Source organism: Cupressus sempervirens, chromosome 5 (genome assembly GCF_028749045.1).
Source record: "Cupressus sempervirens isolate cs-2001-9-10 chromosome 5, ASM2874904v1, whole genome shotgun sequence".
Classification (NCBI taxonomy): Eukaryota; Viridiplantae; Streptophyta; class Pinopsida; order Cupressales; family Cupressaceae; genus Cupressus; species Cupressus sempervirens.
The window spans coordinates 667,052,407-667,061,179 of record NC_143122.1 but is presented as its reverse complement, the minus strand read 5'-3'; positions in this window follow the sequence as shown (position 1 = coordinate 667,061,179).

The following is an 8,773-nucleotide window of genomic DNA, read 5'->3' as shown; positions in this document are numbered from 1 at the left end:
AGAATTCCTTCATACAATGAATTTAGACACATAAAAAATATAACTTTACATAGAATTCTGTGTCCATCCTTATCCTTCTTTATTTTCCTTCATAAGATCCTTCTTGATTTTTTTCCATCATTGATCTTGTAACAAACATTGACTCTTTCTTTATACCTTCTCTAAATTTCCAAATTTCTATCAAAATCTTGTTGGAAATATAAATGGGAAAGTAAGTTCTAAGAGGGGGGAGAGGGGGTGAATTAGCACTTAAAACTTTTACCACAAAAACATTTCACCTTTCATCCATCTCATAACTTAGCATATAAACTAAAATACCTAACCATGCATCACATCTATAGCATAATGTAAACAAACACATAACAAAAAATATTTTGGTCACCCAGAAACCATCCAAGGAGAAGGTAAAATTGGGGTGGGGATGATACCCACCTTCACACTACAAAAATAATAAAGTGTGGCCAATTATGGCTACAAAGTTTTGATCATAAACTATGAACTACCATGTGAGAGGTTTGCCCTATTAAAGGCTTACAAAGACTATTAGGTCTCACCTTGACTAAATGATTTAAACTCACAATTAAGCTCTATTTTAGAAGATTTACAAAAGTCTATTAAGACTACTCTATTAAGATATTTACCCTATATCACTTGTCAAAAGGATTCAATACTCGATCCTTCATTTAGCACCCTTTTGCTAGATGTAAGATCTCCTCTTTTCTAATTGTACCATGATCCCTCTGATCGAATGTATCTTCTCTGACCTTTCACTACTTGTCTTTACAACTAGTTATGTTCTCATCAATTGATTCTACAATACCAATCCTTTACATAAGCATCTTCTCCATGCCTCTTTTTGTACATGATACTCCTCTTTGTAGCTCTCTCATCACTATTACTCCCCCTTAGGGTTTTACTCTTTAAGTAGGTATCATGGAGATGATCTTAGGTAATAATAAATGACTTTGGTTGATTGTTATTGCTGCTTAATGCTTCCCTTTTTTTGATTGGCTACATGGGTCACATAGGGAGGTAGTACATGACATGATCCTTATCTCTCAATATTGAAAATTTACTTGATTATGTTGGCCAAAAATGTTTTACATAGGAGTTTGTGCCATTACAAAATTCTATGTCATTGACTGGTTACTTGAGATCAAAAGACTTCTGATGCTTAGCCTTGATTGTGCTCTTATTTTGTTTACTTGAATCTTGAATGTCTTGACACTCACTGACTACTCGACACACATTGTTTTCTTGACACCCATTGTTTGCTTGGCTTCTAAATGACTTGGTATACACTAATTGTTATATCACTCGACATGTATTGTTTGGACACTTAAGCTCAACATGCTTTAATCACTCAGCTCACACTTTTCACTCAACATGCACTATTCACTCAGCGTATGTAGTGGCTCGGTCATAGTGATGACCAACCAAGTATGCTAGATAATGACTAAGTATTTTGTCACTACTTTGTCAAAACCATAATGAGATTAACAATCTCCCCCCTTTGACATGAGTGGCAAAAAAAATTTGTCTTGCTTCATGCATATGTCAAACAATGTAGAATGTCTACTCAGTCTCTATACAAAATCTCAAAATCTCAAAATTTGCAAAATTGTTGTCATACCTTGATACTCCCCCTGAGTAAATACTTCATTTTGGCTCGATAACTCCCTTAGAGTAGATATTTTCCTTGAAAAATTTGCAAAATTTACAAAATCTTCAAAATCCCCCCCTTTTGACTCTTATGCCATTGAGAGATTTACAATTATAGTATATTTTCCAAAAATTGCTTGTGTACTTGCATAATGATTCCTAATGTAAAATCCCAATTATCTCTAGCAGCATCTAAAGATTGAATCTAATTTTTTAAAGTTGATGCCATGTCAACTAGACCTTCTTGTGTAGAAAGATGGGAATATTTCTTCATCAATGTCTCTACAAAGGCTAGTTCTTTCTGCAAAAATTTTGTGTGGGGTCAACATGGATTGATTGCTGATCAAAGGTGATCTTATGTTTTCATATTTTTCTTGCAACTCAGAGAGCCTACTCTTTCTCAACAATAATATTTGAAAATATAACTGACTGGTTTGAGGAGATGTCTTTAATGAAGATCCAGTAAACTTGAGATCTCCTTGCAACCTATCAATTTTTTGTTGAGTTTCTCGATTAAATAAATCCAAATTGCATAATTTACTATACATAGAGTAAATGTTATCCAAAACTTTCTTCACACTATCCATCTTAGTTGACAAATCAAATTGTCTTAGTTCAATAGCATTGGATATCTTATCCATGACCTTAGTGTGAAACTTCTTCTCAAACTATTCCAAAAACTTTACATTAGTTTCTATATCCTCATCTTTTATCCTATCAACTATATGTACAAGTTGTTCTATCTTAGGCTTATTGGATACTAAATCTAAAATATCAAAAGCATCAACAAAAATGTCTTTGATCTCATGAAAAATTTGTTTTTTCTTGTGCTCTTTCTTAAGCTTCTCTTGCCTTGATTTTCTTTGTAGGGCCTCCTGGAGTACCTCCATTTCTTCTGGTTTAATTTTTGTTGGATTGAATTGGGGTAAAACAATCAATTCATCTAAACTAATATCCTCTATTGATGTAGTTCAACACTCTTTGGTGAGCAAGTACATGACACTGATATTTGTAATGGTGTGGCCTAAGTACTTGGTATTTGAAGAGTCTGGCTATTGGAAGGTGATATAGTTACTGGCAAGGTAACCGATGTCTGTATTTGAACTTTTCCCTCTATCTCAATAGTCATCTTATTCTCTTCTCCTTGTTCATCCTCCTTATGATCTTCAATATGTTTTGGTGAGGTGGGTACAAGACTAGCTTCCTTACCCTTATTTTCTTCACTTCCTTATCAATTATCACAATTGTTGGTATACCTAAGATTTTTAAATTTGGTAGTCATATAGCTGGTGTATCTACCTCTTTGTCTTTCATCTTAATGAAAAATGTTGGCATTGCAGATGGTACATTAGTAAGCTCATCTTTCTTCACCAAAGCCTTATTGTGTGATTGATCATGTGATTCTTTCTCCTTTACTTTTTTAACAAGTTAGGGCACAATAGATGTATCTTGTTGTTGCTTCTTTGTGGATGCAATGTTAGCCTTTTAAGATTCATCAATCCTGACCAATATAGGATTTGTGCATGAAATAGCTATATTGGTGGATTCTTATTGCAATTTCTTAATGTCATCATAACTAAGTGGAATTACATTCTATGTACTATTGTCAATGATGTCCTCAATAGTCACATAGTCATATTGACTCTCTTTCTCTTCCTATAGAGGACTAGTATTTAACACATTAACATTTGTAGTCTCTTGTTTTCCATCCTTTTTTGTTTCATCCTTCTTTGTTGTTTCTTCCTCTATTTATTTCTTCTCTGCTACAACTATTATGGTCAACCAATAGATTGATTTCCAAAGTAATGTACTTTGGGTTACCACCTCTTCAACTTGTTTCCTCAAAACATGAAAAGATCTATATTTAGGAGAAAATCTCTCTTTTTACTTCTCTACAACCTTTTTAATCATCTTCTTATCAAGAGTGGGCATAACTTGAGCTAAAGTAGTCTCTCTAATCTATTTTTCAGTTTGCATGTTGTATTTCCTTTTTGGCTCAACTCTCTCATATAAACTTTTAGGTAATGAGTTAGCAACCTCTAAAGGAGTGGTTTTGAAAGTAGTCATCATAACATAAATAGCTTCTTCAGTGTTATTTTTGTCTCCTTTATCTAACTTATCAAATTTAAAATGTGGAAAGCTAGATAAACCTACATTATTCTTTACATTCTCACATAGATTATCTATATCAGATGAGAAATTATGGCTTACCACTTTGAATTGACTTATGTTGTCTAATTTTTTCCTCTCTTCATTTGATTTATCTTGAGGTTTATGCTACGTCCTTGGTTTCTTTATAGGATGGCTTGACTTTGCAGTATCATCCTTCTATTTCCCTTTAGCTAATTGTGCTTCTTTTGCTTCTGTAGTGGAAGCCCTTATGCTTGACCTTGTCAAAGGTGCAACTAGCTTCTATTCTTTCCTTTTTGTTGTCTTCTTAGGATTCTATGACTTTCTTTTCTTTCATGTTTCTTTAGGTTCTTTCCCAGCTTCTTCTTCATCATTTGAGCCTTGATCTTCAACTAATCCTTGTGTTAATTGTAAAGGTCATTGATCTTCTTCTTCTACTTCTTCTTCATCACCAAATTTTTCTTTCAATTTCTTCATCAATTTGTTCATTTTTCTATCAATGGTGGTAGCTTTCAAGTTGATAGTAATTATTTCCTTTGCCTCTTCATAGTTTCCAAATTCCTTAGCATTCTTATCAATGTCCTCTGCTAATATTGAAGTGATGGTTGTAGATGCTTCATCAACATTCACCTCATAAGATAAATGTTTCATGCATCTAACCCTTGGAATAACTGCTTGAACATATGTATAGTCGGTATCTACTAGGAAACAAACATCATTATAATGTTGTTGCACTAGATATACATGCATCCTTGATCTCTACTTCATTGACTTATTAAAATCTTCAAAGTAACTAGTCATTACTGAATCAAAATTGTCTCCTAGTTGTTTAATGAAGTCTCCTATCTATTGAGTAATAGACCGATTGATCTTCCATACTACTTTGCCAAATGTAAGAAATGTGTTTTGCACATAGAAAAATATGTAAACAATAAGTGAACCAAACTTATATGAAGAATTCTTTACTTTCTTAATTGCTTGAAGGTTTTCTAATAATTGCTGAATTTATAGTTAACTAGGTCAAAGTTGTGATCTCTCTTGACAATTTTAAAACCTAGGTCAATGGAAATGCATGGCACAATATTGATTCTGGTTGACTAGTAGAACCTGTGTGTTACCACATGTACTACAAATGCAATAATAGGGTCAATGATTGTATCAATTGACATTCCCCTCTTGTTCCATACTGCTCTTGTAGATTTCTCAATTAGCTCCTTGGTATTTTCTTTGTGATTTTGATAGGACCATCCTCCAACCATAGTTGGTTGTCATGAATTTGGCTTAAATTTTTTTAATCCATTCCATTTTGAGTGCTTGGGGAAAATCTAGGGCACACATTAACCCTTTTCATTCTGCAATTTTTTTTCTTCCTTCAGTATTCCATTCTCACCAATTTTGGTATGTCTCTCTAATCTCTAGGTCTCCAACTTCTCCTACCTTGCACATATAGAAACACCTTACATCATATATCATTAAAATATTTTATGGGATCATTGATAAAGCACCTGACAGGTCTCCCTTGTATGAAATTTTAGGTATAGCACAAAATTTAGGAGGTTCTCATACATCATTACTAATCAATTGAACATAAGTAACCTCTTTACCTTCCTTCCTCTTTGTTGTTGTAAACCTTTTTACCATATTCATTTGCTAGGGTTTTCAAAATGTGAAATAATGTAACTTGACACAAGTGAAATAATTTTTGATTGGATGAAAATTATCAAGTATTAGTTGAATCTCATTTACAGTCATTGGAATCCCTTTCACAATTTTCCTTCTTTCCCTTCGATCATCTAGTAAATGAAAAATGAGTTGAAAATTAACTATATAGCCTTAAAAACCTTGCATTTAATGCTTAGTGCTTACATAATTATAAGCTCAATCACTATAGGATTTTTAGTATGCTTAGTCAACATAGCTAACTCAATAGTTACTATGATCCCTTCATTACTTGACAACTACTACAATTCTTTCAATACTTGGTAGCAACATAAAATATATCATAAGGATAGAATAAATTTCTTCTAATCACTTCTTTGCATCTTAATTCATGTTGATAAATCTTTTTCATTCCTCAAATGCTTGGAACTAATGCAAAATATAAGATTTTAGTTATCATTTCCACACATACCTTTGATTGCCTAGTTGGGGGTGATTTGATCACCTAATCCATTAGATAAAGTGACCTTATCTGTACCTGATGTGCTGAAATCTTCCTTCTTTCTCCACATATTGTTCATCTGCATCTTTTCTTCTTAGCATCTACCTTTCCTTTACCTTTTTTGAATTCATTGCTCGGTACAGGTGATCAAGTTGGGAAGTTTATGCTTACATGACTGACCTTAAAACAACTGAAACATACAATCTCCTCCATTTAACAACTTTTTATAATTGTCTCTAAAGTGAGTCCTTATGCAATATACAAAAAAATGACCATATTGTTGGTAATAGCGACAACTATACATTGTATTTTTATCCCAATTGTAACAATTTCTATGATGATGTACCTTTTTTTTCTTGTTTGGTGCCCACTTAGGTTTGGATATGCATTCATATTCTTTGTGTCCATACTTCTAACAGTTATAATAGTATCCTTCAAATTTTTGAGTGTTGATGGTCTTTGTCCTACATTCATGTTGTTAATGTCCTTACTTCTTGCTTCTTGTAGTTATAGAAATGTCCCTTGTATTGTTCTTAGGGTTCTGATTACTAGTGTTGCTTCTAGAGACATTTGTTGTATGAACTGTTTTGTCACAATTATGACAAGTGGGTTTTTTGGTATTTCTCTTATAATTTCTTTGTTTAGCACTTTTAGATGATTCTCCTTCCTCAGTAGTAGAATATCCCAATCTAGCAATATGATCATTTGATCTTGGTGTTTCCATTAGTTTTTCAAATAACTTTATGGCTTCACTAGGTTTATTGAACCTTTCAATAAATTCCTTTCCTACTTTCAATTCATTCTATAGTAGATCGTTCTATGATTTCATAGTTATAATATCAATGTCTTTCCTTTTCAGTTCTTGATTTGCAATCATCAATTGATTCATTGTGTCCAGTTACATGTTTGCCAGTTTTTGCACATTTGATGTTTTCTCCTCAAGTTTGTTTTCCAATATTATTTTATCTTCTTCAATCATGACTTTATCTTCAACTTTATTTTTTCATTCATATATCTTACATGACATAATTGATTGAGTTTCTTGTACCCTTTTCAAATTGACTTCTTTATTTAGGGTACTATTCATTTCCATTAGATCTACAATTGGTACATCAAATTTTTTGGAGTTCTTGTCTTCAAATAGTCCTATAGTATCTTCTTCTTGATATTGAGTACCATTTTGTTGAATAGCTAGATCCTTTCTTCTCTTTAATGATTTATGTAGTTCATCTCTTGCTTCCTTGAATTGATATAAGGCAAGCCATATTTCAATCTTTTCGTTCTCAATAGTATTTCCCAATTTTTAGACTTCCATCTTCAATATCATTCCTCTCAATATGTAAAACTTTACTTTCTATACAACAAGGCTCTAATACCAATTATTAGAAATATAAATGGGAAAGTAAGTTTTGAGAGTGGGGGAATTAGTACTTAAAACATACATTTCACCATTCATCGATCTCATAACTTAGCATATAAACTAAAATACCTAACCATGCATCACATCTATAGAATAATGGAAATCAACACATAACACAAAAGATTTTGGTTACCCAAGAACCCTTCAAGGAGAAGGTAGAACTTGGGTCAGGATGACACCCACAAATCTTCACTATAGCAACAATAAATTATGACCAATTATGGCTACAAAGTTTTGATCATAAACTATGATCTGCCCTATGAGATGTCTACCATGTTAAAGACTTATAGAGACTATTAGGTCTCACCTTGAATAAATGATTTAAACTCACAATTAATTAAGCACTTTGTTAGGAGATTTAAAAAAGTCTATTAGGAATACTCTATTAAAAGATTTACCCTGTATCACTTGTCAAAATGATTGAGTACTTGATCTTTTTGTTAGTAACCTTTCGCTAGATGTCAGATCTCCGCTTTCCTAATTGTATCTTGATCCTTTTGATCAAATGTATCTTCTCTAACCTTTCACAACTTGTCTTCACAATTAGTTTTGTTCTCATCAACTATTTTTGCAATACTGATCCTTCATGTAAGCATCTTGTCCATGCCCGCTTTCACACATGATACTCCTCTTCATATCTCTCTCATCATTATTACTTTCCCTTAGGGTTTTCCTCTTTAAATAGGCATCATAGAGATGATCGTAGGTAATAATCAACAACTTTGGTTGATTTCTATTTCTTCTTAATGCTTCTCTTTTTTGATTGGCTACATGGATCACATAGGGATGTGTAACATGACATGATCCCTATCTCTCAATATCAAAATTTTAAGATTATGTCGACCAAAAATGGTTTACATAGGAGTTTGTGCCATTAAAAAATTCTGTCATTGATTGGTTACTCAAAATTAATAGGCTTTTGATGCTTGGCCTTAACTATGCTTTGATGCTATTTACTAAAATCTTAAATAGCTTGGCACTCACTGACTACTTAGCACTTGAATCACTCAGTACACACTATTTTATTGACACCTATGATTTTCTTGGCACTTGAGTGATTCAGCACAAATTGAGTGTCATATCACTTGGCATGTATTGTATGGACACTTATGGTCAGCATGCTCTGATCACTTGGTTCATAGTGTTCACCCAACATGCACTATTCACTTGGCCTAAGTAGTGGCTCAGTCATAGTGATGACCAACCAACTATGCTAGATAATGACTAAGTGTTTTTTCATTACTTTTTCAAAACCATAATGAGATTAAAAAAATTGGTCTTATATTCCAATTTCTTCAACTTGTTCATCTGGCTATCACTCAGTAAACATTACATTTACTTTGGAAACATATAACTCAGTTAATGCTGACTTGCTTGGGGAACATTATGTTCTTCCTTCC